Raw genomic sequence first — 27,656 nt, 5'->3', positions numbered from 1 at the left:
CTGTAAGCCCACTGAATGTTAAACAATGCATTTGTAAGCGAGACCTAGAAATGAGTCAATAACTCAGAGAAAGGACTGAATGACAGTGTTCATTAAAGCCACAAGGCTGTGGCTCTGGCTGACACCCAAATCAACCTGTAAGATTAATGGATATTGGGCGTGTCACCATGATGGATTCTCCTACACCTATTCATCACGTTATATACCCTTGACCACTCCATTATTCCATCCTGTCTCAGAAATTGCTTGAGGGGAAAGAAACGGCTAAATTTCATGGGCAGAGTGTGTTTTGGATTAAGTCTGCCCCTTCAGCGATCTCAAAGGCGAGCCTCAGCAGTCATTAAACATTTCTATCAAACCACTTTGTGGGTTCCTACATCTGTCAGTCAACCCCTCATGCATGCCCGGTCGGCACTAGAGTGTTGCTGAAAAAGATGACTTGGATACACTGATAAATCATCAAACGGATGGGATTTAAGACTCTTTCTAACTGGGAGGGGGGACTCCACCATCCTTTTGAAGTTCATTCCAATGACAAGGGCCTGAAAAGCAAAGGATTGCACTTTCCGTCCACATCCTTCTTACTTTCAGCCCTGCCATCAGGCTTTTGATGCACAATCGAAGAAACCTCTCTGGTTGATAACTTTGGATTCGTTTTTTAGATAGCCTAGGACATTTCCATAATACATTTCTGTGTATGAACCAGAGGCTTAAATTTCACTCCTATGACTATTAGGAGCTGGAGCCAATGACATTTTCTAAGTTGGGAAAATATGTTTTCAGTTAGGAACATTTGTCACCACCTTAGCATTTGCTTTCAGAATTATATAAAATGTGTGTTTGGTTGATCGCACCAATAGAGTTGTAAAATTCTAGTTTCAAGCCCACAAATTCTCTGGTGATGGTTGCATGAGCAGTCTCAACCATTGAAAGCCTACCTTTACAGAGTAACTATAGATTCTAATTGGTAGTGTAATCTACAGTATTAACCTTTCTCGTCACCGAAAGAGAAGAGTCTGAGATTACTCCTAATGTATATACCTTTTCTTTTGGTTTGATAGTATTTTCCTATTTCAAAAGCACAATACTTACCCTTTATTTTTCTGAGAGTGTTTTCTGTACCCATACTCTACACCTCTGTATTGTCTCTGTTACGGCATAGCCAGGTTTTGTACCCATATAGCTGTCTGACTTCAACTTGTGATCAGCATCATGTTGGTTAATGACTGGAAATCACATGAGGATTAGTGGCGTCATTATGGAACTTTATACCTATGCATACAATTGCTGTAAGTGATTGTTTAAGATAAAAACGAATCCTTCCCCTCTATCAACACCACCACATATTTATCCTTTTAATCATTTCACCATATTATATCAGTGTCGGAGGCAGTGGATACATCTAAGCACATTAAAGCTGTCATGTTTCCTTTATTCAGTAATTCATACATTGCGGATTGAACATCAAGAAGAACAATCTTCTTATTTTAGCTCCTATGACTTATGAGCAGGAGTAATCTACATTTTGTTTGCCAGCAATGAAAATACAAGCTTGTGAATACATTTTAACAAAAAGGCCCCATTTTTAGGTCTTGCCTACGCAGCACGCATGAGCTGCATAGGAGGAGACCTGTAGAAATCGATTCAGGTTTTCAGGCAAAAAAATGCACGCATTGCACTGCTTTGAATGGCAACACGTGTATGTTTGGTGATTCCCTTTCAAACCATCTGTTTGTAATTAACAGATGGTTCCTGCTCGCTCCCGGAAGGGAAACAGGTGCTGGCCCCCTCATCTCTCCCCTCCCCCTGCTGCCTCCTCCAATCATGTCAAACTATTTTCTTTTCACTTTCAGCGCGAGGCACGCGCGCTTGTTCTTATTCTTTTTTCTTGCTCGCTTATCCTAATATTCCGTTGATTTTCTCGTCTCTTGTTTCTTTATTCCAGATGGTTTTCTTTTATTTCTTACACTATGTTTTTGTGTTTTCTTTCTGTTTCCTCTATTGTGTGTCTTTTAATTTTCACAATCTTTTCTTTACTTTTATTTCTCTGGATAATTATGCCTCTCTAATTAATTATTTTTAAATCTCGTTCTACTCCCATTCTCTCATTCTTTAACTTCTCTTTCTCTCTCTGTTTTCTTATTCTCACCAGTTTTTCGTATTTACCAGCTTTTTTTTTTACTCGTATGTCCGTTGCTCACTTTGGTAATCCACTTTTTTCCTTTTTTTCACGATTATTGCTATTTTTTCCATCTTGGTTAGTTCTTTTTTTTCTTGTAATCAGTTTGCTCATGACTGTGGCCCCTCTCCCACTGTAACCTGTCCCATTTATAAAGTATTCCTTTGCTATTAGCTGCACCTCCCATTTCTCAGTGATAAAAATTGGGAGGCACAGCTAATAGTCTGCCCAACATCCTGTAATTCTGGGCACATCACGTAATCTCCACATGCCTACAAAAAACAAACGTGTCCCTTCTGTAACTGGTGCTAATATAACTCTGTCTCCGACCCTTGGGTTGTGTTCGCGCTGTATAAAAACTGCAAACAAAATGAATAAAAATAGAACGTCGCACCGCGGCCCCAACAGAGCCCCTGTGAGTCCCACACCTGCCTCAGACCCCTTGCCCCAGACAGGGGTATCCTGCTGCGGCTCTGCTGCTGCTGACACGCTCCTCCTCGCTCACACAAGCCTCCAGCTCCCACTCCGCCCATTGCCCCTCCACCCCTGTGTGAATTTCCTAAATCTCTGCATTGTTCTGTCCTTATCTGTGGCCGCCCTGTGACGGGAGCCTCCCACCCACAGACCTCCCCGGTACCCTGAGGGCATGCCCAGGTTTGAGGTGTTTTGAACTCTCCCTGCTGCCTTCTCACATGATGCCCTCGCCGCTGTCACTGATCAATGCATGTTTTATTTTTCCAGGCGTGAACTTCTGTCCCCTTTCCCTCCCCTTTGACTTGTTTGTGTTCCTCGGGTCTCCCCCTTCCCTTCAACTGTTTCATCTCTGAATGGCGGCCAAATCTCCCCCAACTCTCCGCACGCACAAGCGGGCAAATGTTTAACCTGCCGGAGCTGAGGCAGGTGGGGAAAGGGGACAGGGAGAGCCTCTCTGTGGTCGATATGTTTTAATGCTCGCCCCCGGGAGACTTCAACGAGAGCTGTGGTCACATGACCCGACAGGGGGTACCCGGCCAAGGACCAAGTAAAGAGTGAGCAGGCTGCAAAGGATACTCACAAACATTTTCGGGGGGGGCAAAGTTTGCTCTATGGTGTGACCGAGGACAACATTGACCCCAGCAGGGGGTATAAAGTGGGTGTATGGGGAAGCAAAGCATGTATATCTAGCGGCTGTCTTTAATAAGCATTGGCATAGCCAATAGGTCTCGCCTTTGGGACCTTATAAGTGGTTAGCCATGCAACAGTTGATATTGTTGCACAAAGGATATTGTGCTGCATAACTAAACACTTATAAGTTTCCAAAAGCGAGACCTCTTGGCTATGCCAATGCTTGTTTAAATGGCTACAATCCTGCACCGAAAACATGTGCAGCTATCCCCTGACTTGTGGAACATTGCCTCTTCTCCGCTGCCCTACGATAGGTCAGCGTATAGACTCTTGTAATAATCTAACCTGGAATTAATTGCAGCCCTCCACTTCAGCTCTGTAATTAGATGATGGGGATGAAAACACAATTGCATGATGCAGAGGCAACTGGTCCACGGCCCAACGATTATCCATGTTATGCCGAGTATTCCAGGAAGGAGTGACCGTGCTTAGGTAAGGGTCATTTATAGTCTATAAATGCAATCAGTCTTGTCAATGGAGAATGGCTACTTATAGTCATTATCTATAATTCCACGTACACAGATAATGCTTCCATACGTGGGGCCTCCTGGGACTTGACCAGCTTCTACCTGCATGGTTCATCCTGATACATCTTTGCAGTACACTACCAGCAGGTGAGCATAACTTTCTAGACATTGATAAATATCGTTTAGTGATCAAATTTATCAAGGTTTCCTCTTTTATCTTTTAAAACTTCTGAACAGTAAAGAATGTGTTCACACACACATTCCCTGAGTCAAGTTGATTGGGACCATCTTATGAGTATTATCTGTATTTAAATAGGTTAAGTATTCTGCTATAGGCAATAATCTGTCCGTTATTGTGCAATCATTTTTCCATTGTTTTTTCCATATTGATGATGCCTTTTTAAATGTAACTTTATGGCACTTAAATCATTATATTCTTACTCCAAGAAATGTGAGTTTGAAAAATATACAGGTAAGTATTAAGCTCATTACCATATCAACCCTTATACAACCCCACAAGAGAGACCCAGCACTGCGATTTGCATGATAATTGCTCCCACATAAAGATGATTTACAGTTAATTGGGGAATTAAGCATGGTGATTGGCATGTGAATTGCTCCCACATAACAAGCATTTGCAATGCAATAGGTCTCGCATTAGGAAAGTTTGAGCTATTGGTATTGTAAATGACAAATTTTGTATTTATATGTTGGTTTTGAAAATTTCTAAATTAATAGCTTTCATCTGACAGTTCTAAGCAACAAGGTTGAGAAAAGCAGAAAAACAATGTCAGAGAGAGGACACCCGTTTTGTGCAGGAGACATTAAATGAAGATAGAAAGAAATGGCTGGACCAACACAGAAAGCTCCGCGGTGTAGAAAGTAGAGAAGGTGAGACTCCTGAATGCGAGTGCATGAGTATGAGGAAGAAGATCAAATATGGAGTGAGTAAAGTCAGGTGAGGGTGGGGTGTCGGGAACGAGCCCTTGCAGTGTGAAGGAGAAATGGAAGTTCGTCTGGCATAGGAGACTTTATCGTGAAGGATATTTGAGTGTGAGACAAAGGAAACAGCAAGGAGAGAGGTGAACAGGGAAGAAGTAGATGAGAGAGAGAACAGAGCAGAGACTTAGAGAGAGAAACCAAACGAGAAGGAGGGAGATAGGCATAAAGTGAGGGACGAGAGAGAGAGGGGGAAAGAGTGTGGGTGGGTGTGTGAGAGAGAGAAAGAGACGAGGGGGAGGAGAGAGAGAGAAACATGAAAGTGTGTGATGTTGTGTAATGTAATTGGGCGCTCATGTAAAGCGTGCCAATATCTTTCAGTCGAGTTTGCGCTATATATTTTAAAAAAACCCACAGAACAAACGGGAGAGCGATGGAGACCGGGAAAGAGAGAACAAGTGTTACAATGTCACCAGTTCTTTTCCAGTGAAGAGATGTTATCAGGTTTCCTAAAAGTGACTCAGGGCTTGACAATGAATAGCTTGTAAACAGTGGAATCAGTTTTGCCGTGAGTGCCGCCACTAGCGCGTATTAAATATGTGCAGGAAGGGTAATGTTAGAAAATGAGAATGCAAATAATAAAAGTCCGTGCATGGGCAGGTTTTGGGATCAACTTCAGCTACACGAGTGCAAATTGTGAGATCAGGAAAGGCATTGTGAATGAATTAAAACAGGAAAAGCGGACATCAAAGGAAGGGTGGGAGGGAACGAGCATATGGGGTGTGAGCGATAACAAAAGTTAATTGTTGTAAGAGGGGGAGCAGGAAGTGAGGCCGAGCGCGCGCTGCTGGCGAAAGCAGTCTGCTGCTTTCAAGTCCATGCCAGATGCCAGCTTCGCGCTTGAATGCCTCACATGCACTGGCCATAAACCGCATTCCAAAGGTCTTTGGTAGACTTTTCTTTTCCCCTTACTATAATCTCGCATAGCAATTGCTTACGCATTAGCTAGGCTCGACCTAAAAATTAAGTACACAAAGAAACAATAAACATGCATGTGCACTGGTGCCCTAGTATTAACATTCTGGGATGGTTTTTCTATTAGGATCACTGCAGAGTAACACCTGCGTGGAATTGTATACCACGTTAAAAAAGAGTTTTGGACTTTGGTTGAAGACTATTTCTTTCCTACACACAAACTGTTTTTGTATCCTTTATAGATTTTTCAAATTGGAATTTTTAAGAGTTTTGGAGGCATATACTAGTATAAAATGCTGTTTCTATTGTTTAAAGATAATATATTGGAATGCTTTATTTTTGTGGCTTCCTGATGAAGGCAATGTGCCTAAATGTGCGTAGAATAGTTAAAAATATATAAATCAGGCCACTACTTTGTAATCATCTTTTTAAATAATCAGTCTGCTGTAATATATATGTTTACAATGAATGTTGTTTTCACAGGTATGTAAGAGAGATGTGTATTAGTATGATTGTATCAGGTTGGTAGAGCATGAATGTTTGTTTGTATTATTAATCACTAAGATCATGTATTTGATTAGCCAGAAACCGGCTCCTGAGGCGGAAAGCCAGGAGCGTTAGACCTTTTTTCTTTGCATCCTTTTGTTTTAAAAACTTGTGTTTTGTGTTCCCCCCTCACTCTGTGCTCACGCACCCCTTGTCTCCCTGACCGCGCAGCCGATTAAGGCGCTGCCGCGGGCCATAGATAGGTTTGCCGCCATTGTTTGGGGAATCCCTGGGCCGAGGACACGCCCACTACCGCTAGGCCACGCCCCCTCCGGCTACTTAAACCACGCCTTTCTGCACAGCGCGTATTAGCCAGAAACCGACTCCTGAGGCGGAAAGCCGAGAGCGTTAGACCTTTTTACTTGCGTCCTATTGTTTTAAAAACTTGTGTTTTGTGTTCCCCCCTCACTTTGTGCTCACTCATCCCCTGTCTCCCTGACCGCGCAGCCGATTAAGGCGCTGCCGCGGGCCATAGATAGGTTTGCCACCATTGTTTGGGGGATCCCCGGGCCGAGGACACGCCCACTACCGCTAGGCCATGCCCCCTCAGGCTACTTAAACCGCGCCTTTCTGCACCGCGCGTATTAGCCAGAAACTGACTCCTGAGGCGGAAAGCCGGGAGCGTTAGACCTTTTTACTTGCGTCCTGTTGTTTTAAAAACTTGTGTTTTGTGTTCCCCCTCACTCTGTGCTCACTCACCCCCTGTTTCCCTGACCACGCAGCCGATTAAGGCGCTGCCGCGGGCCATAGATAGGTTTGCCGCCATTGTTTGGGGAATCCCTGGGCTGAGGACACGCCCACCACCGCTAGGCCACGCCCCCTCCGGCCCTGCTAAAACTATGCGTTTTCCCCGGCCGCGCAGCGGGCGCGCCGCCAGCGCGCCGAAGGCGCGCCAAAAGCAAGCCCGTCAGCGCCCGTCCGAGCCAGGCCGGGCCCCGGGGCCCTGTACCCTGCCTGTTCCCTCATATATTCATCCAATCAATTGCTGGCCTGGCACGACGACTGGCCCATCAGTCCATCCACCCTGGCCAGGATCAAAACTCTTAATATTGCGCCACCCATCCACATTAGCCTCTCTAACCCCACACCTACGCCTTATGCTACGCTGTCACGCCTCACCTCCTCTTCTTTTCTCCCTAAACTTTCGGGAACCCCCCCTTCTACGGCCTCGATCTCCCTCCTCAACACCCGATCTTTGGTCAAACACCAACTGGAGCTTTTTTACCTCCTCGACACCACCAAACCCGAGATCCTGTTTCTAACTGAAACCTCGTACACTGCCTACTCCCTACCTGATGTTCTCACTTCCCTTCCCGACCCTTATTATATCCTCCGCACTGACCGCCCTGAGGGGAAGACCGGCGGCGGAGTGGCTATGGTAGTTCGCTCCAATCTTCGATTTCAACCCCTTCCCCATCCTCCCATCGCATATGTCGACCTCTTGGTGGTGCGCTCTACCAATCTTGCGATCCCCCTCACCGTGGTATTGCTTTATCGCCCCCCTCACTCCATGACGCATTTCATCCCAGCCATACAGGACCTATTAGCCACCCTGGTTGTCAACAACTCCTCTGTTCTCTTATTAGGCGACTTCAATTTCTGGCCAGGGGACCCGCGTGAAGACACTATGTCTAAAGACTTCTCTGATACCCTCCACAGTATCAATCTTATCCCCCATATATTCCTTCCCACCCACATTCACGGTCATACTCTTGACCAAGTTTGGTCTGTCAATCTACCCATCTCCACTCCCAATATTTCCCCCTGCGTCTGGTCTGATCATTTCCTGATCACCTTTTCTGTTCTCTTGGCAGAGGTCAACTCTTCCCCCTGCCCTAAAAACACCTATGCCCAAAACTGGAACAGGGTAGACATGGTCGCCCTAGGACACAGTCTAGCCTCCTCAGCCCCCATCCTGACAGACATTTTCCCTAATAGGCAGGCAGCTCTCATCAACACCTGGCTCTCTGAAGCCTGCAATCAAGTTGCACCACTCAGACGTGTCAGAACTCGTCGCCCCCACAACGCCAACAGATGGTTCTCCAATGCCCTCAAATCCCAGAAACTTGCACTCCGTCAGGCGCACATACTGCCCCGACTCCAAGCTTCAATTTCTGACCCTTCTGCAGGCCTACAAAAAATCCATCCTTTCCGCTAAGCAGGAATATTTCTCTCAGAAAATTCATCAGGCAGCTAATAAACCTAAGGAGATTTTCACGATTGTGCACAAACTTTCTGCCTCCGACAAATCCGTTCCCAGGCCCATCCCTTCCCAAACCCTCTGCAATGCCCTCAATGACTTCTTTATTGAGAAGATTGCTACCATAAAGCTGAACATCCCCTCGGCCCCCGCTTCCTTCACCTGTCCCCTACTGCCTCTGCCCTCCTCGTTCATCGACCAATTTCCTTTGATCTCTGAAGAGGCCTTCCGTACTCTCTTGGGGAAAGTTACCTCGGGCTCTCCTGCCGACTTTTGCCCGGCTCACATCTTGAGAGACATTCTCTCCCGCTGCCCTGCCCCTCCTATTACCCTTCTCAACACCTCCATTACCCTTGGCATTGTACCAGACTCGTTCAAATCGGCCACGGTAATCCCCATTCTCAAAAAACCCGGTGCCGATCCCACCGCCCCTTCCAATTTCAGACCCATCTCACTTTTGCCACTCCTAAGTAAAATCTTGAAGAGCCACATCACATCTTCACTCTCCAATCATATTGAGGCTCATCACCTCCTGGCGACCCATCAGGCTGGCTTTCGGCCTGCTCATTCTACGGAATCCGTCGTCCTCTCTGTAGTTGATGAGCTCAGGCGCAGTGCCGATACCAACTCCCCCCAGGCCCTAGTCCTTCTCGATCTCTCTGCCGCCTTTGACACGGTCGACCACTCCATCCTCCTCGACCGTGTCGGGGCGCCGGCCTGCTGGGGTCGGCCCTAGCCTGGCTCGCCTCTTTTTTAACAGGTCGCACACAGGCTGTCCGCCTGGAGAGCTTTCTTGCTCCCACTAACTCTGTCACCTGCGGGGTACCCCAGGGCTCTTCACTATCCCCTCTCCTATTTAACCTCTACATACACCCCCTTATTGCTGCTCTACAGGACATGGAGGTCACAGCATTCAATTACGCTGATGACCTCCAGCTCATTTTCAATCTCTCTTCCTCCTCTGACTCTATTTCCAAGGTCCACTCCACCCTCACGTTCATCTTCAACTGGATGAACCTCAACCAACTCAAACTGAACCCGGATAAGACCGAGTTGGTTCTCCTTGGTGGTCCCTCCAACCCCTGGTCCTCCGCTTTTTAGCCCCCCATTTTTAGTTCCCCTCTGGCCCCCTCAGCCTCTGTGAAAACCCTGGGTATTAAAGTCAGTCAAAATCTTTCCATGCGCCTTCAGATCAGCTCCGTATTCTCCTCGTGCTTCCTGTCCCTTAGAACCATCCATAAAGTCTCGCTTTACTTCTCGGCTGAAGCCCTCAAACTCATCATTTTAGCACTCAGCTCGTCCCGCCTGGATTATGTCAATGCCCTTTATGTCGGCATTCCTGCATATGAATGTTGCCGTCTACAGCTCATCCAGAATCAAGCGGCCCGCCTCATTTACAGGCTGCCAAAATCGAGTCACATCACTCCTTTGCTTAAGTCTCTGCATTGGCTCCCCATCAGGGAACGCTCGCTCTTCAAGATGGACTGCTTGACCTTCATGTCCCTGGCTGGCACTGCCCCCGCATTCATCAGATCTAAAATAAACACATATGTCCCCAGCAGGAACCTTCGCTCTTCCACCCAGTTTCTACTCAAAGTCCCCCGCTTTCGTAAGAAGAAATCTGGTGGCTCCAGATTCTCTACCCTTGCTCCTCTTTTCTGGAATTCACTCCCTCTCGTGATTAGATCCACCCCCTCCTATTCAGACTTCCGCGCCAATCTTAAAACCCACTTGTTCTCTCTAGCCTACCCCTCCTAATCTCTCCTCTATTTTTCTCTCAGTCTCAGTTTCTGTCCACAGCGCCAAGAAACCGTTCGGTGATAGAGCGCTCAATAAATCCCTTTCAACTTCAACTTCAACTTCAACTTGTACATTATAGATATATCGCTATATCCACCTTTATTATTACGATAAAAAAAGAATATATTTTTCTATTCAATGTATTGTTTGTCTCTCTGATGACCCTAGTAAGTGCCTCTAGCTTTCCAATAAGAATCACTAGTTGCCTGACTTTTTTTATTATTTGTTAATTACTTTATCCCTGCCTTGGGCAAATAATTGTTGTAGCAAAGGACCCTTTTTCTTTACATTAGAGGCAAGTGCTCTCTAAATATTCCTGGTTCTGGGTGACCATGAAATGGGTTATGACCGGCTCATAATCAGGTGTGAGTTCTTTGAGAAGCCCTTCTGGGCTGGGCCTTCCATGGACTCTGTGGATTTTAAAGAGCATTAGATGTGTTACATGCCTGTCAAAGAGATTGGATTGGGTAAAACCCTTGATTAGTTGGGGGTGGAATCGCATTGCAGTGGTAAGAATGTTTAGCAACCGCATCTGACCTGACTTATGTTGTTTATTTTGTAGAGGAAGATAACCTAAATGTATTTACATAACTCGTCAGTGGAAGCCAACTGTGCACAGCAGTGTAGAGGACTTGTGATTGCGCAGGAGTAGGTTGGCTGCTTTGTCTTCTAATTGGTCATGTTTACACCATCTGGCCTATTGGGGAGGGAACCAGATAGCTATTGGCTCAATACATTGTCGTTCTCTAAAAAGTCGTTTCACAAATATGCTGATTGTACTAATCTTCATACCTGCAGTCTCACCTTTGGAAGATATTATCCACATTGGTATTATCGCCTTCTTTCCATGGTTGCATGCATACCTTGTTTGAATTGCCCTCAGACATAGTTCTTGTTTTGTGCCACTGTGATGCAAATTAAGAACACCTCCCTGGTGTCGCCGATTGATTCGGCACAAGGCAGGGCTATGAACTGTCAATCCTTGAGAGGTTAGTCTACCCTCCCTACCTCTGTGACTCAGTCTTTGCTGCTCTTCTGTCTGAACCAGACATGGATGATGTTTGGTCAGTTTGTTTCTAGGCCAGTCCCCTGCAGAGTTAGTTGCAGACGCGGCCGAGTACTTGCTACGTCTCTATCACCCGTCCCCTCGACACGACAGGAGGTTCACCTAAACCTTCACAGTACTAGTGCGGTGGCCCCTTTTCTCTGGTCACTCTAAAAGTGGGGGGCTGAGGTCTCTCTCCTGTTCTCTTAGAAGACCGCCCCCTACCGTTAAACCTGACTGAGGTATAACTACATTCTAATGTCTAATTTCATCTTTAGACATGGGACCGAACTGATTTAAGTCATTTATTTTTGTCAAAAAAGCCAACAATCCTTAGAGTTTGTTAGGTGAGTATGTGATGTGCTGCTTGATGTTTGCAGGAATGTTGTCTGACTCGCATATAAAATGTTACAGCTTAATTGTTTAATTATTGATAATTCTGCAAAAAAGTTTGCTTATATTGTTAGTAGCTCCGGTTTTCTAATGGAACTATTAGATGAGAAGTGTTGCATTTGTAATCTATATTTTACATAGTTTTACTTGTGCTTTAATTTGGTGCAAATTCATTCTTAGTGGCTTGTTTTAACGGCTCCATTTGGTGGTTGTTTGTCTGTGTGGAATCGCCTGGGCTTTGTTAATTTCCCCCAGGAGAGTCAGTTTCACGAGGAATGTGGCTGTGTGTTTGTGTAGGATCTCCGGGCGGTCTGAGATGTAGCCAACCTTCCTGGATTGTTAGATCCCCCTTGCTGCTTGTTTTCCATTGTCCTGCAGTTCCCACGATGATTTGGTCAGTTTGCTATCTGCCGTGTTTTTCTTATTCCTTTAAGTTACTTTATTGAGTATGTTGAACATATTACTCGTGATTTACAGGGCCTTTGTGCTATCCATTTGTATCTCTTTCTTGAGTGACTTTACTACTTGTACATTTGCAATTTTTCTTTCTGTTTGTATCTCCTCCTTGTGTGACTTTACATCTTGTACATTTGCAATTCTTTCTGTTTGTATCTTTTATGTAACGCACGTAATCCTAAATCCTTATATTTTGCAACTGGTCCCTATGTAAAGCGCTCTGACACCTTCGGGTAAAGTTCGCGCTATATAAAATCGCATTAAATAAAAAAATAAAAAAATAAAAAACCATGTCCATAGCTGGTCATCGTTTTTCCATCTTTTTCAACTGTTGTGGCTTCCGAGATGCTGTTAGTGCTCGGAGGAGGATGCTGTTGATCTTGTTTAGCGGTGCCTGCGGTTTCGTGGTTATAAAGGGTGACGCCCTCTCCTCGCCACACTTCAAAAGGAAGGCGAAAATGGGCAGGGTACGTTTTCCTTTGGGGGGGGAGGGGGCTCTTGTTCTTATCCGATCTCATTCTCTTCAACCCTTCTCTATCTACGTCTCTCTTTCCACCTCTGTTTCCCTCTCTTTTTTCTCTCTCTCTCTCACTTACTACCCCTATATCTCTATCTCGTCCTCCTTTCTCTCTCCCTTTTCTCTCTTTCCCGGTCTCCATCGCTCTACCGTTTTTCTGGAGTTTTTTTTTAACATATATAGCGCGAACTCGACTGAAAGATATTGGAGCGCTTTACATGAGCGCCCAATTACATTACACAAGATCACACACATTCATGTTTCTCTCTCTCTCCTCCGCATTCGTTGCCTCTTACTCGCTCTCTCTCTCACACACCCACACTCTTCCCCCCTCTCTCTCGTCCCTCACTTTATGCCTCTCTCCGGACTTCTCGTTTTGTTTCTCTCTCTAAGTCTCTCCTCTGTTCTCTCTCTCTACTTCTTCCCTGTTCACCTCTCTCCTTGCTCCTTTGTCTCACACTCTAATCTCCTTCACGATAAAGTCTCCTATGCCAGATGAACTTCCTAAAGACGTTATCAGCCGTAAGCTGCCGAATGCCAAAGTACAATATACTCCTCCCCTTGTGTGTTCTGTTCACAGCAATCTCTGTTGTATTGATGTAAATGTTTAAATAATAGAGACGGAAGGAAGACCTAATAGCTGAATAGCGGAAGTTACGAGTTTTTTTTTCTTATTGTAGGAAAGCCCAAGCTTTGGCACACATAGGCCTTCATGATGTTGGAGCAAGGGCTGCCTGCGTCACGCACTCCGCTGGTGACCCGGAGGCCAATACATCAGCTTCCTCGGCTACTGCACAGGAGCAAATAGCTGAATCCTGTGGACAGTACATTTCGGTCTTGGGAAGCCTTTTCCTATACATTCAGACACTTCCTTATTCTTTTCAAATTCTATTCAGAGGTTCTTGGGTGAAACATTTTTGAGCCATCATGTGATATGTGTTTACTTCTCCTTCACTGTTTAGAATTATTTTTTGCTTTTCTTTTTCTAAACAATGTTTTACAGACAAGCCTTGTCAAAGCCAACATCTCTGCACTCACATTTAAACATGCAACCTGTTGGCTTTGCCAATGCTTGTCTTATGCAATGGGGTCACGCTCACAGGTGGCAGGTCCTCTTGGGACAATGGGAGATAACCTCCAATGATGGAATCTGCAGGGCAGAGGTCATACTTTTCAACACTTTGAAGTGTTTGTTCTATCAGCTGCTTAGTTTTCCTAGTCGGCTCAATGTGGAGACTGGCTCAGTCTTGAAATTACTCTGAACCTAAACCAATTGAGCATTTCCCATTGTCTGTCTGTAACTGTGTATACATTGATTGCAATGTTTGTTCTTTTGCTGGGTGCAGTGTGTTTACAGGGTAGGCAACCTGGTGGGGGGTCTATTCAGTGCCGTCTTAATGCATGGTCACGCCGGGTAGTTCCCCAGCGGCCCCACAAGCACTGGGGCCCCACGCAGACCAGAATTTAACACACACTTTCAGTTAAACATTTCTATTCCTGTGAGTGGTTGTGTAGGCAGGGCCGAGTGCCTGCTTTGCCCAGGGGCCTATAATGCTGTTAAGACAGCCCTGCTGCTCCGACCTGCATGGCCTCTTCATGCACAGCTTGTGGAACATGCAAGGTGAGAGGCCCCCCTACAACCAGGCTGCACTCACAACCAACGGGACAACTCCAGCACAATGCTGAGGCAACTGCAGCATAGATGTCAAATGCAGTACAACACGTTTTGGATTTCTAAAATATGTAATGATGATTGTCTTAACTGCCTGGCCACTGGTAATGAGGGCCTTTGTGTATCATTTGAGAGTACGACTACCTACTTTTTAAAATACATATTCGGTTGCACTTCTTACACTCCTCTGTCCTGCAGTATTGTTCGGGTGGTAGATGAACAGAATTTTGTTTGTGAATAGGCCTGTAAACACACTATGACACAGGTAAATGACAGCTCCTATGATGATCAGTAAAGAATGGATTGCATTAGAGGAGTACTCATTAATACTGCCCTCAATGGTTTCTGAAAATACTAAAATGAACAAACTTAAATGCAAAGTTGCATACTACGCGTACCAGCATGCACTGGGGTCCCAATGAACGAGCAACACTGGTGAAACTTGTGAGGGCTGTCATAAAAGAGTTTGACTGCCTGAAACAACTTGTCACCGCACTGACCCAAAAGGCAGGCCACACCCTCAACCCCATCTTCGATGGAAGTACCAGCGTTCACTTCAGCGACACCATGCAGCCCCCCTGGACTGACCACCACTGCATACACTTCCTTGTCAGTAAACCCAAGCCACCAGAACCCGCTTCGCACTGCCCACGTAGGAACTGGAGCAGAGTCACAGAGGAACAGTTCAACTCCACCTTCAACGACAGCACCCCCTCCGCTGCAACCGACGCCAACCTCAAGGCCATGGAACTCCACACATGGTTTGCCAACTGCGCAGACAAGCTTGCCCCGATGGGCAACCCCGACAAGCATCACCCCCAGTGGCGGCTGGTGACATTTGAAAGTGGTAAGGCGTAGCGCGCGTACCCGAACAAACCCCCCCTCTCCCCCCCCCAAAAAATTGTCTTTATGTATGAACTGGCTTGGCCGTCCATGCTGCACTGTTCCGTTTGGAGCAGGGTGAAGATGGGTTTGCGTATAGCTGGGTCCAAATTAAGGTGACATGGTGTGCACAAAAACAACGAATTGGAATGCAGCCTGTGTAATCACCTGATAAATTCAAGAATTCCATCCATCACTTTTTGTATTCTTTAGGATGTTTATTGAGGTCATCTTACTTGAATCTCCTAGTTACTCGTAATAGAAAATCGCATGAAATAAATACAAAAATGTAAAAAAAACTGCACGATTTTTAAAGCAAAACTACTAATCAGAAAATGCAACATCCTGTTATCTAAATCGCCGAGCCAACTTGAAGGTGTCACACATTAGATGGTTTTACTTAGCCACAAAGAAAAGGTTAAAGTGTGAAATAAAGCATATGCGTGACGGTCTGTGCACTTCCAAAAGTGTGCACACGCAACATCTTGTTATTTTGATAACAGGAGTCTGCACATAGGCGGGTGACGGGTGAGTCTGGTTTGCTCGAGAGTGACACCAATGCTGGTGCTGTTGTATCATAACAATTTTCATCAGTCTTCCTAGATATTTATACTCGGGTCAACTACGCTGTCAGAATGGTGTCAAATGTGTCATTTTATTTGTCCAAAAGACCACCTTTCATTCTAAATCGGTGTCCTCTGCAATCTCCTTGGGAACCGCAAAAAAGCGGTCTCCGTTGCTTAACAGCGCCAGGATTGGCTGTGGAGCAGCGTAACTCCCTGCCCCATTCCGAGACCGGAGGCTGCAGCATGAGGCAACCCTCGGTCTCCCAAGGGGGAGGCTACTGCGCATGTTCGGGCTGGTCAGAAAAATGACCAGCCCAAAGCAAACATGCGCGCCAGCGTGAGCACGCACGCTCACAACAACCCGATCAAGTACAGCCCCATCCCCTTTCTCCCCTATAAGCTACATCTGGTGCGGCCGGTGAAGTTTCAGATGGCGGTGCGCATTGGTTGGTGGGGCAACGCCCGAACGCCCCAATGGACGCACCGCCGCTGATCACCCCAGGAAATCCGCTTGGTTCACTACCAATCTCCAAGAAGCCAGACACACTTGCAGACACCTAGAGAAGGACTGGAGAGACAACAAGACACCCGAAAACTACACCACCTACAAGGGCACTATGACGGAGTACCATCAACGCATCAGAACCACCGAAAGGACCTTCATACACAACAGAATCCTCGCCAACTCAAGCAACTCCAAGGAACTTTTCAGCTTCATCCAGGAATTCACCAAGCCCCGCAGCGAAGCCACATACATCCCCCCTCCCAGGACCTCTGCTACAAACTCGGTTCCTACTTCCAGCTGAAGATAAAGAACCTCTACGACAACTTCAACAACAACAACCACACACCTGGCCCGCAGTCAACCAGCCCTGCGGCAATGCCAGCCAGAACACCATCTCTGCCTGGACACCGATCACTACAGAGGAGACCGCCGCAACCATGAAGGGCCTCCACTCTGGGGCCCCCACAGACCCCTGACCCCCAACATACACCACAGAGCCGCCACCACCATCGCTCCCGTATTACAACGTGCCATCAATACCACCTTCGAGACCTGCTACCTCCCTGACCACTGGAAATGCGCAGAAGTCAGGCCCTTACTCAAGAAGCCCTCAGCAGACCCCACGGACCTCAAAAACTACCGGCCCATCTCGCTCCTCCCGTTTGCAGCAAAAGTTGCAGACAAGACAGTCAACGCAGAACAGACGAGGTTCATCGAAGACAACGCCATCCTCGACCCTTCTCAATCCAGATTCCGAAGCAACCACAGCACCGGGACTGCCCTACATGCAGCCACCGACGACATCAGCACCCTCCTCGACCAAGGCCACACCACAGCCCTGATTCTACTCAACCTGTCAGCAGCTTTCAACACCGCCTCCCACCACAGCCTTGCAGCAAGATTGCACGACTTGGGCATACAAGGCACCGCCCTCGACTGGATCAGATCTTTCCTCGCCGGCAGGAGCCAAAGGATCAGACTGCCACCCTTCCTCTCTGAACCCAGGGAAATCAACAGCGGAGTGCTGCAGGGATCATCACTCAGCCCAACCCTCATCAACATCTAAATGGCTCCCCTCACCGCCATTGTCCAACAGCATGGCCTCAGCATAGTCTCCTACGCTGACGACACCCACCTCATCCTCTCCCTAACAAAGGACCCCACCACCACCAGACTCAACTTCCAGAAAGAAATGCAGGACGTTGCAGCCTGGATGAGCAACAGCCGCCTAAAACTCAACTCGGAGAAAACAGAAGTCTTCATCCTTGGAACCTCCACCTCTGCATGGAACAACACCTGGTGGCCCACCGCCCTCGGCAGCCCACTAACCCCCACAGACCACTCCATGAACCTCGGCATAGTACTCGACTCCTCCGTCTCCATGAATCGACATGTCAACGCCGTCACCTCCAGCTGCTTCAACACTCTCGGCATCCTCCGTAAGACCTTCTTATGGACCCCCGAGGAAAGGAAGACAGTCACCCATGCACTTATCACCAGCAGGCTGGACTAGGGAAACACCCTCTACGCCGGCATCAACAAGTTCCTACTTCGCAAGCTCCAGACAATACAGAACACCGCCGCGAGACTCGTCCTCGGGATCCCTCGACACAAACACATCAGTCAACACCTGCACAAGCTCCACTGGCTCCCCGTCAAGAAAAGAGTCATCTTCAAGATACTCACCAAAGACTACGAATTCCTACACAACACCGGACCCCAATACCTCAACAAAAGAATCACTCTCTACGTAGCCAAACGAAACCTCCACTCCACCAACCTCCTCCTCATCAAAACCTCACGCATCACTGGGGCGGCGCGTCCCCCCACACCGTGGGGGCTGCAGGGGGCCTGTGTTACACCCCTGAAAGTGAGGTAAAACTTGTCCATTCAACAGCTCCTTACCACCACCCCTAACATGCTTGCAATGCCTTTCTGTGTTTCATCATTCCACAAATGTCTGTAAGAAGAGTGTGATCGGTCCCTGTATTCTAGCTCTTGGAGGAGATATTATCCATGTCCATGTGCGAAATGTTAAGAAAGGCAGGAACGCCAGGAGTGAGAAGCCTGACCTGGTCGGCCACCAACCCACGTTACGGAATTAGTCAGTGTCTTCTCCTTGTGTTTTAAAAAGGTCTAGCATAGTGTCCCATGCCATAGCTATGGGCCTTTTGTGCAGCCCATGGTATTCCTCCCTGCGCAGCGATGAGTTCTCAGCAGAACCCAATTGTCATAGCTCTTCGTGCCTACCAGTCACTAGGGGTGCAGTGGAGGACTTCAGCTAGCATCGCATCTATTGTTTGGCAAGGAGAAATGCTAGGTCCAGCTTTCAATGGTTTGGGTCTAGGGTATAGTCTACTGTGTCCCAGTGAGTTCTCCCCGTGAGGGACTGAAGCTATTCCCTAATTTCCTCCCAATAGGGAAGCAGGGTGGGGCAGGACCACAACATATGTAGTAAATGGTGCAAGTGAAACATGTAAATGGGAGCGTAGACCCTTATAAAGCCAATTGACTAAATGCCTGCCAGTTCCCATGTTGTGTACTGCCTGAACAAATGCATGTATGGTAGGCTCTGAGCCTATTTGTGCCCAATGTGTATGGATATAAAGTATTATACTGGCATGTGTGGTAAAAAGGGCACCAGGCGGCCCATGAAGCTGTATAAAGTCCTGATGTGATAAAAGCCGTCCATCTTCAAAAAAGGCCACCAACTGTAGTAACCCCTACCACCTCCCATGGCGTCAGTGTCACCAATTTGAGCCTGCCCAGTGGTGTAGGCATACGGCACAGGGGCACGTGCATGGAATAAGGCTTGGTGTTGTGCGTGGAATGAAGCGCAGCCTTCTAGTACAGTAAGGCATTACGTAGGCGTATGGGAAGTGCATGGGGACTTGCAACTTCTGGCAGCAGCAAATTATGCAAACAGCCAGTACGCAACATAGGTTGGTTGTAACTAATTTCCTATGAATGTATTCCTGCCAGTCAGTGGGAAAGCCATTGTAGATGGGCTGCAAAGCATTAAGACATGGAGGTCAGGAGCGCCTAGTTCGCCACTGTCAGTCGGTAGTTGTTGTTTCTGTCAAGGAGCAGTGGGGACGAGAACCAATGAATATTGTAGGTGCCACAGTAGTGGGTCTACAGAGTTCAGCCAGTGTCGGATGAGGGGTGGTTTCCTCCACTTTACACCATCTGCTGTCAGTCGTTGGCTACAGCTTCAGTCCTAGACAGTTGGAAGATGGCAGTAGTAACACTTTTGCTAAAAAAGGCTTCTTTGGACCCTCTATGTCCTGCCAATTACAGGCCCATCTCGCTTTTACCATTCCCGATAAAAATCATAGAGAAGCTGGTCACAAGCGCCTTATCCAACTTCCTTGAAATCAACTCTTGTCTGGATGTAGCCAAATTCGGCTTTAGGCCGGCCCATGGCACAGAGACCGCCTTGGTCACCGTGTTGGATGATCTGCGAACGCGTGTCGACATGGGTAAGGCAGCATTCTTAGTGCTGCTTGACATGTCGGCCGCGTTCGACACAGTGGACCACGCGGTTTTACTGGGCCGCCTTCGGAGAGCAGGTGTAACCGGCTTGGCTTTAAGCTGGTTAACATCCTATCTCTGCAACAGACAGCAAGCCGTGGCGTTGCCACCGTTTCGATCAGCCGTGCGTCAGGTGAATCATGGTGTACCTCAGGGGTCAGCGATCAGTCCGATCCTCTTCAACCTATTCCTCCGACCCCTAATAAGTTTGATAAAGTCATTCGGCATATCAGTCATCAACTATGCCGATGACACTCAACTGGTTTTTTCATTTGAGGGCAAAGAGACAGTCTCGAGGGACACCTTTCACCGGTGCATGTCGGCAACAGCAGAATGGCTACGACTCAACTCGCTTCAATTCAACGGGTCGAAAACCGAGGTTCTTCACTGCTCCTTGGATCGGCTTCCTCGCCCGCTGCCGAACGACTTTTGGCCAGCCTCTATCTTGGGTACGGTGACCGCGGCCAAGTCGGCTCGCAACTTAGGGGTCTTGTTTGAGCCTAGCCTGCAGCTTGACGCCTCTGTCAACAGGACCACGGCGACTTGTATGGGCTTGCTTCGAGCCTTACGAAAAATCTTGCCGTTACTTCTTCTAGGAGCCAGGGCAGAAGTGGTGCGTAGTACCATCCTCAGTAGGTTAGACTACTGCTACGCACTGCTTCTGGGGGCTCCCAATATCCTGGTATCAAAGTTACAGAGGATTCGAAATATGGCAGCCAAATTGGCTTTATCTCTCCCACGTTCTGCATCGTCATCGGCAGCACTCTCTGATCTCCACTGGCTACCTGTCCAGCAGCGAATTCTTTTTAAGACCTCATGCCTTGTCTTTAGGGCTTAGCATGGACTGGGACCAACGCTGCTTCAAAATCTTTTCTCTTGGTACCAAGCCGCTAGACCCCTGAGGTCTTCTTCGGCGTTCTTGGCGATGGTCCCTAAGATTAACAGAGTGAGGATGGGCGGCCGTGCCTTCAGCTTTGCGGCCGTCAAATTGTGGAACACCTTACCTCTGTCGCTGAGGAGTAGGCAAGATCTGACTTCCTTCAAGAAGGATCTTAAAACCCACTTGTTTCCAAGAGCAATGTAGTGTATTACACCTGATGGATTGTTATGGTCACAGCGCCAGGATACCCTTTGGGTGGCAGTTGCGCTTAACAAGTAATCATACATACACATACATACACAGGTAGGTCAAAAGAATCGCCGAAGGCGAGCGGTAACAAGTTGATGGAGTCCACCCAAAGGCAGAAAGGGAAATGTACTGATACCGTAGTAGAGTGCGGTTTACAAAAGGGTAATGATATGCCAGCGTGAACATTATCAGTGACAAGAGGAATTTTAAGAAACATAGAAAGTCCATTCTAAGGAATCTTTGTAACGTGGAATGGTGTTTTAAATCGTACAGAATCTCGAAAACACCAGAAAATTGCCTTATTATAATAAAAGGAACGGCTCTAGCTTCTGAACTCTAGTGATGCCTGTGAATGCAGACCTCTTTCCCTGCATTCACAATTGCAAAATGCTGTTTTTTTCTGCATACAGCTCTTTCCCCTTAAAGGGATATGTATGTAGGCATGTTTAAGTGTGTCTGGGGAACACTGTTAGCTGGCTAACAACAGAGCACTGTACAGGGAGCGAGCTCCAGTGGGGTTTACAGGGCACAAGGGGGGAGGCAGTGCTAGTGAAAGTAGCCTATGTGAGGTAGAGGTCCTTGAGGAAGTTTGGGGAGTGGATGGCATACCGAACAAGCATTTACAGTGCAACGGTGTTGCCTTTGCAAAAGTTAGAGCTATTGGCATTGTAAATGACAACATTTTTATTTATGTGATGGTTTTGAAAACAGATAAATAAATGGCATTGTCATTTACAATGCCAATAGCTTAATCTCTCGCAAATGCCACACAGACCCACACATACACAGAGCCCCGCACACACACACAGAGCCCCGCGCACACACACACAGAGCCCCTCACACACACACATACAGAGCCCCGCACACACACACACACACACACACACAGAGCACTGCACACACACACAGCCCCACCCACACAGAGCCCCACCCACCCACACAAAGCCCCACCCACCCACAAAGAGCCCCACTCACCCACACAGAGCCCCACACACCCACACAGAGCCCCACACACCCACACAGAGCCACACACCCACACAGACCCACACAGAGCCACACACCCGCACAGAGCCACACACCCACACAGAGCTACACACCCACACAGAGCTACACACCCACATAGAGCCACACACCCAAGCAGAGAGCCACACACCCGCGCAGATAGCCAGACACCCATGCAGAGAGCCACACACCCACGCAGAGAGCCAAACACCCACGCAGAGAGCCAGACACCCACGCAGAGAGCCACACACCCACGCAGAGAGCCACACACCCACGCAGAGAGCCACACACCCACGCAGAGAGCCGCACACCCACGCAGAGAGCCACACACCCACGCAGAGAGCCACACTTGCATCATTGCTATACACGAGTCAGATGGCACGCTGCAACCTCATTGTCACTAGTTCACGTTTAAAACCACAATGGAACAGAGCATCGAAACCCCCATAGGGTGTGTGGAAATGGGGAGGAAGGAAGGTACGTGCACTGATGTACGAGCAGGGAGCCTTGGGAGGAGGTGGAATTAGAACTCCAAGAAGTAGATAACATGGCGCTGGAACAAAATGGCCCCAACCGTAACGCAGCGTGTAGGCTGTCTTGAATTTCACAGCTCATGAAATACTACACCCAGGCAAACCCGCTGCTCTGCTCCAGCTGACTGGGAACGCACAGGGCGGTATGATTTTGCTGCCACGTGCTGCTCACCTTCGACAGAGTGTGCCCGTGTGTCAGCGTCGCAGACTCAGGGCTAAGGCTACACCGGGCCAAGGAACAGTACATATTTCCAGTCAGGTATTCTACCAGAGTCGGCCAGTGGGTGTGGTGGGCCTGGGTGCCTCTTTTCCAAGCCATCATGGCAGGCAACAATAATTTTTGACAGCAAACGACGATGTACAGTTCAATAACAGCACGGGCAAGTCCCAGTGGCCATATTTTGCAAAATATAAAGGTGAGGCGAGTTCATGAAAAAAAAAAAACATTGTCAAACACATTTCAAGCGTGTAGAAAGAAAGAAAACTCATATGGCTGGCCACAATGCCCTCTTGGGGCGGGGGGGGGGAGTTTTCGTCACACACAGGTCAAGCCCATCATATATGCACAGTTGGCTCAGTGGTTCATCTTTCCAACACCCCAAACGTCCCGGGGTTTGGCAGTCGAAGATCAGATTCTTGAAAGCGCCATGAGGCAGGCCGCAGCAGCACTCTGCCCGCCCGCCCCCTCAGCGAGCGGCGTGACGCGTGCTCCCTTATGTAAGAGCCAGCGCTGCCCCAAACTTTGGTATTTGTCTTTGTGCTCCCTGCGTCGTTCCTCCACACACAGCTACTCAGCGCTCCTGGCACCGTGCCAGTGCTCACCCTCGTCAGCTGCTCGGTCCATTCACAGAGCATGCTCGGAGCTGACATGAAAGAGGAGGGGTGAAGGAAGGAGGCGGCGGCGGGCTGGCGATCGAGCTGTTACATCAAGCCATCAGCGCCCATAGGATATTTCAGAAACAAAAGTAACAAACTCTCAGAAAAGCACAGGGTTCCCTCAGTTTGTGTTTTAGTAGTCCAATCTCACTTTGGCTTCCTGTATTTTGCTGAAAGCTTTGCTTGCAGCTTCTGATTATGAGAAAGCAGAGATATGTATATTGGGGCAATATAGATAAACTTATGTGAGTGTAGGCCAATGTTTAACCCTCGCAATCGCTGATAAGGCTTGAAAGGAATCTGGGGGGGGCGTGGCCGAACAGCCACGATGGCGGACGGCGCTTGCTAGAGCTCCGGGCCCGGCCGAGAGCTAAATCCTGCAGAAGCGGAGCTGAGGGAGATCTCTGCAGCTCTAACGACCCGGCGGCTGTGGAAGGAGCTGAGCTGCTGCTTTGGGCTCCGTTCCGGGTGTAGCTGAGCTCACTTTCGCCCCGGAGCACACGAGGCCTCCCTGAAGGCAGTAAGCACAGAAGCCAGTAGGTGACGTGGAGGAGGCGCCCGGCTGGCCAGCGGTGGGGTTGTGAGAGGTGTCCGGGGTCCAGACGGAGAGGAGCTGGGGAGAGGCTGTGGGCCTCCCGTGGAGACGGCGGACACTGCTGCAGCTTCCCCCCGCCTGAGATTTGGCCCACACCCTGAGTACGGCGGAGGCGCTGCTGGGGGAGAGAAGCGTAGAGACTGGCCGACCGGGAGAAGGAGGGAGTACCCCGGCTGGAGCCATTCCCGCTGCGTGGAGGACGGCTGCGAATCGGACCTGCTGGCGGCGGGGGTGAGTGGAGAGCCCGGCACCTTCCCGTGGAATGGGCCCCCAATCTAAAAGTGAAGGCAAGGAGTGGGGGACTGGAGAAGACACGTTGCAGGGCTGAGGAGTGTATTGGGGGACACCCAAAACTCCCCATTGGCGCCATTTTGGTTGCTTGGTGGACGGCCAGGCGCGGAGACCCGGCGACACTTTTGGAGGCCACGAGGAGCAGGCCTGCAGAGGCGAGACATTTCCCCGGCCCTGTGTTCCCCCCCTCCCACCCCCATTCCTCTAGAGGCCCTGCAGTGGAGGGGAGAACTGCCCATTAAGAGGAGGTGGGGGAGCGGAAGCAATGAGGTGCCTGATTCACCGGTGAAGGGAGGACGCTGGGCCTGGGGCAGAGCGCAGGACCCCCTGATATCGCCGGACGTGCAGCGGGGAGGTGCCTGGGGCCGCTGCTGACCTGCTCTCTTTGAAGGACCGTGGGCGAGTGGGCCTCGGGGGAGCGTTGGACGGGGAAGGACAGCGGAGAAGATGCGGGCACTGGGAGATGTGCTCTGAATTCGACCTAGTGCGGGTTGTGCCAACCCCCCTGGCCCGCACTGTTGCGTGGCTGACCGCTCCAGGAGATAGACACCCACGAGGGCTCGAGCGGGACACCCGTCTCACACGAGCGGAGTTGGCACGGAGTCCTACACAGAGGCGACTCCGGTTCAGGGAGGCCATGGTGCGAAGAGGCCCGAAATATGCCGAGGGGCCAGGCGATCCGGAAGGGACCCACCTACAGACTGGAGCAGGGGACGTGGTGGCCGTTCGGGGACTGGGGAGCCGACGCAGCCAGGAGCACAGCAAATGGACAAACTCGACTTTATCCTGCAGGAAATTAGAGACTCTAGGCTGGCGATGGAACAACAATTGGGGACCCTCACCACTAACTTTTCTCTTCTAAAGGCAGACCACGCCAAACTGGCGGAGAGGGTAAAGGACCAGGGACTGCAGGTTGCAGACATTACACCGACTGTGGCGGAACATACTACCTCTATATGGGAGCTGCAGAGCCAGGTCACTTCCCTTCTGGATAGGGTGGAGGACGCAGAAGGGTGAAATCGCCGCAACAATATAAGGGTGATTGGCCTGCCGGAAAATTGCGAGGGGTCGAGGGCAGAGGAATTTATGGAAAGCTGGTTCCGCGACCAGATTGCGGCCGACGGTCTCTCTCCGCACTTCTGCGTGGAACGAGCTCACAGGATACCGACTGGTCAGCCCAGACCGGGTCGCCCGCCGCGCCCCTTAATAGTCCGGATCTTGAATTACCGGGATAGAGATACCCTGCTACGGAGAGCCAGGGAGAAATCCGTCATCCATTTCGAGAACCAAAGGGTGTCCCTCTACCCGGACTATACCAATATGGTGCAGAAGCGGTGGGCGTCGTACCTGGAGGACAAAAAGAAACTCAGGAAGGCACAGCTGAAATATGCCCTCCTCTTCCCCGCCCGCCTGAAAGTAATATACAGGAAGAAAACCCACTTCTTTGAAAGCCCCGCAGATGCTGATGAATGGCTGGAGGTGATGGGCATCGATGGCAGCCAGGCGGGATCTCAAATGGATGATACCGGGCGCTCAAAAGAGGATTCAGACCGTGACAGCAGGAGGTCCCCAAGAGCGGGGAAGGACAGGAACTGACAGGGCCCGCCCCGGGCACAACAGCGGAAAGACCAGCTTGAGGCGCTAGCGATGGTCGGTAACTTCAGAGAAGATGCGACGAGAAAACTTACGGATTCTGAGGATGGCACGATACACTCGGACTCGGAGAACAGTGTGGTCCTTTTCCCCACGGTCACTCCCCAAGTTGCGGATGAGCTGATGGATAATTGACTGAACAGCTGAGACGTCCTGAGACTGCTCTCTCGAATGCACTTCACTGTATCCTTTTATTACACCGCTAAGCACGAACCCTGTATGAGCTTTGGGGGGTCCTAGAATGCAAGGCGGGAGGTAAGCAAGGGCCCTAGAGAATGCCAAGTGGCTCTATAATGATAACGGCTTGTGGGTGAACGCTGTATACAGGGTACGACTCTACGAGGTGCGTAGGGAGTCCCATTGACTATCCTGAGGCAATGTTTCGACTTCCTTTTGTAATGATTGGTACAACAGACTCTCTGGCTGGACTGCCGTCGAGCCGGCAGCGCCTGATGACGGCAACATCTGATGATGGCAACATCATGATCATGTGTGTGCTTGGCCGCCCCCCCAATGGCGAATGCACAAGACTTTGGACTGCTATGTTACAATGTTTTATGTTGGGCTCAGTTGGGTTATACAGCTGCGCCGAGTTGGTTCTGTCATTGTTAGATATTTGGTCGCTCATAGGTTGGGATCCTTGCAAACCACTAACAGTACCGATAGACCTGTTACCAAAAGATCATGGCTGAGCAGGTTGGATCGTACAAACTTGTCACTTGGAATGTGCGGGGTCTGGGGGCAGTACAGAAACGTCACAGGGTCCATGCCTTTCTCCTCAGACAGCAGACACAAATAGCTTTTCTACAAGAATCATATCTCACGACATCGGAAGTGCACAAGTTAAGAAAAAAGTGGAGGGGCACTATCTACTCCACGACATACTCCGCTTTCTCTAGAGGGGCAACTATCTGGGTTCGCCATGGGACACCCTCTGAAGAACTAGAGAGGAGGATAGACGATCAGGGCAGGTATATACTAGTTAAGGGCACCCTCGATGGCACACTGATAGTTCTGGGCAGTATCTACGCCTGAATTATGAACAAGACAAATTCCTGCATAGGGTGGGTTTGGCACTATCAGACTGGGCTGACATGCCCTGGATACTCGGAGGGGAATGGAATGCTGTGTTGAATTTGGAGTAAGACAGGTCGCACCCCCCCCTCCAGGAATCTGGTGCTGCGAGGCTGACTGACACTTTCGTTCCTTGGGCAGACGGCTGGAGACTGACTGATTGCTGGCGTACACTGCACCCTTCCTATAAAGAATACTCTTTTTACTCCCCGGTGCACGACTTGCACACCTGCACAGACCGCTTCCTATGTTCCCGCACTCTGGTTACGTCGGTTGGCCCCTCGGAGTATCTGGCAAAAACCTTTTCGGATCATAGGCCCCTGTCGCTCACTCTCCGCTGGGGCAGAGTGCCGACCCCGGTGCCAACCTGGAGCCTAAACCCCCAGCTCCTGGAAGACGGACCGTTTAGGGCGACCCTGTCGGACGCCCTAACACACTACTTAGAGGACAATTGGGACTCCGCTTCTTCTAACCTGGTGGTGTGGGACGCGATGAAAGTAGTGGTGCGGGGGCCAGACAAGAAATTCACAAGAAATTGGGAGAGGTGGAGGAGAGACTAAAGAGGCTGGAGAGTGAGGCGAGTGTGGATCCGGGGAGGAAGAAGGCCCTGCAAGAAGCATACATTGACAACGCTGAGACGTTAGAATCCTTGCGTTCTGTAGA

The sequence above is a fragment of the Lissotriton helveticus genome, chromosome 5_1 (genome assembly GCF_964261635.1).
Source record: "Lissotriton helveticus chromosome 5_1, aLisHel1.1, whole genome shotgun sequence".
Lineage (NCBI taxonomy): Eukaryota > Metazoa > Chordata > Amphibia > Caudata > Salamandridae > Lissotriton > Lissotriton helveticus.
The sequence above is the reverse complement of the archived record's forward strand: the minus strand, read 5'-3'. Positions refer to the sequence as shown.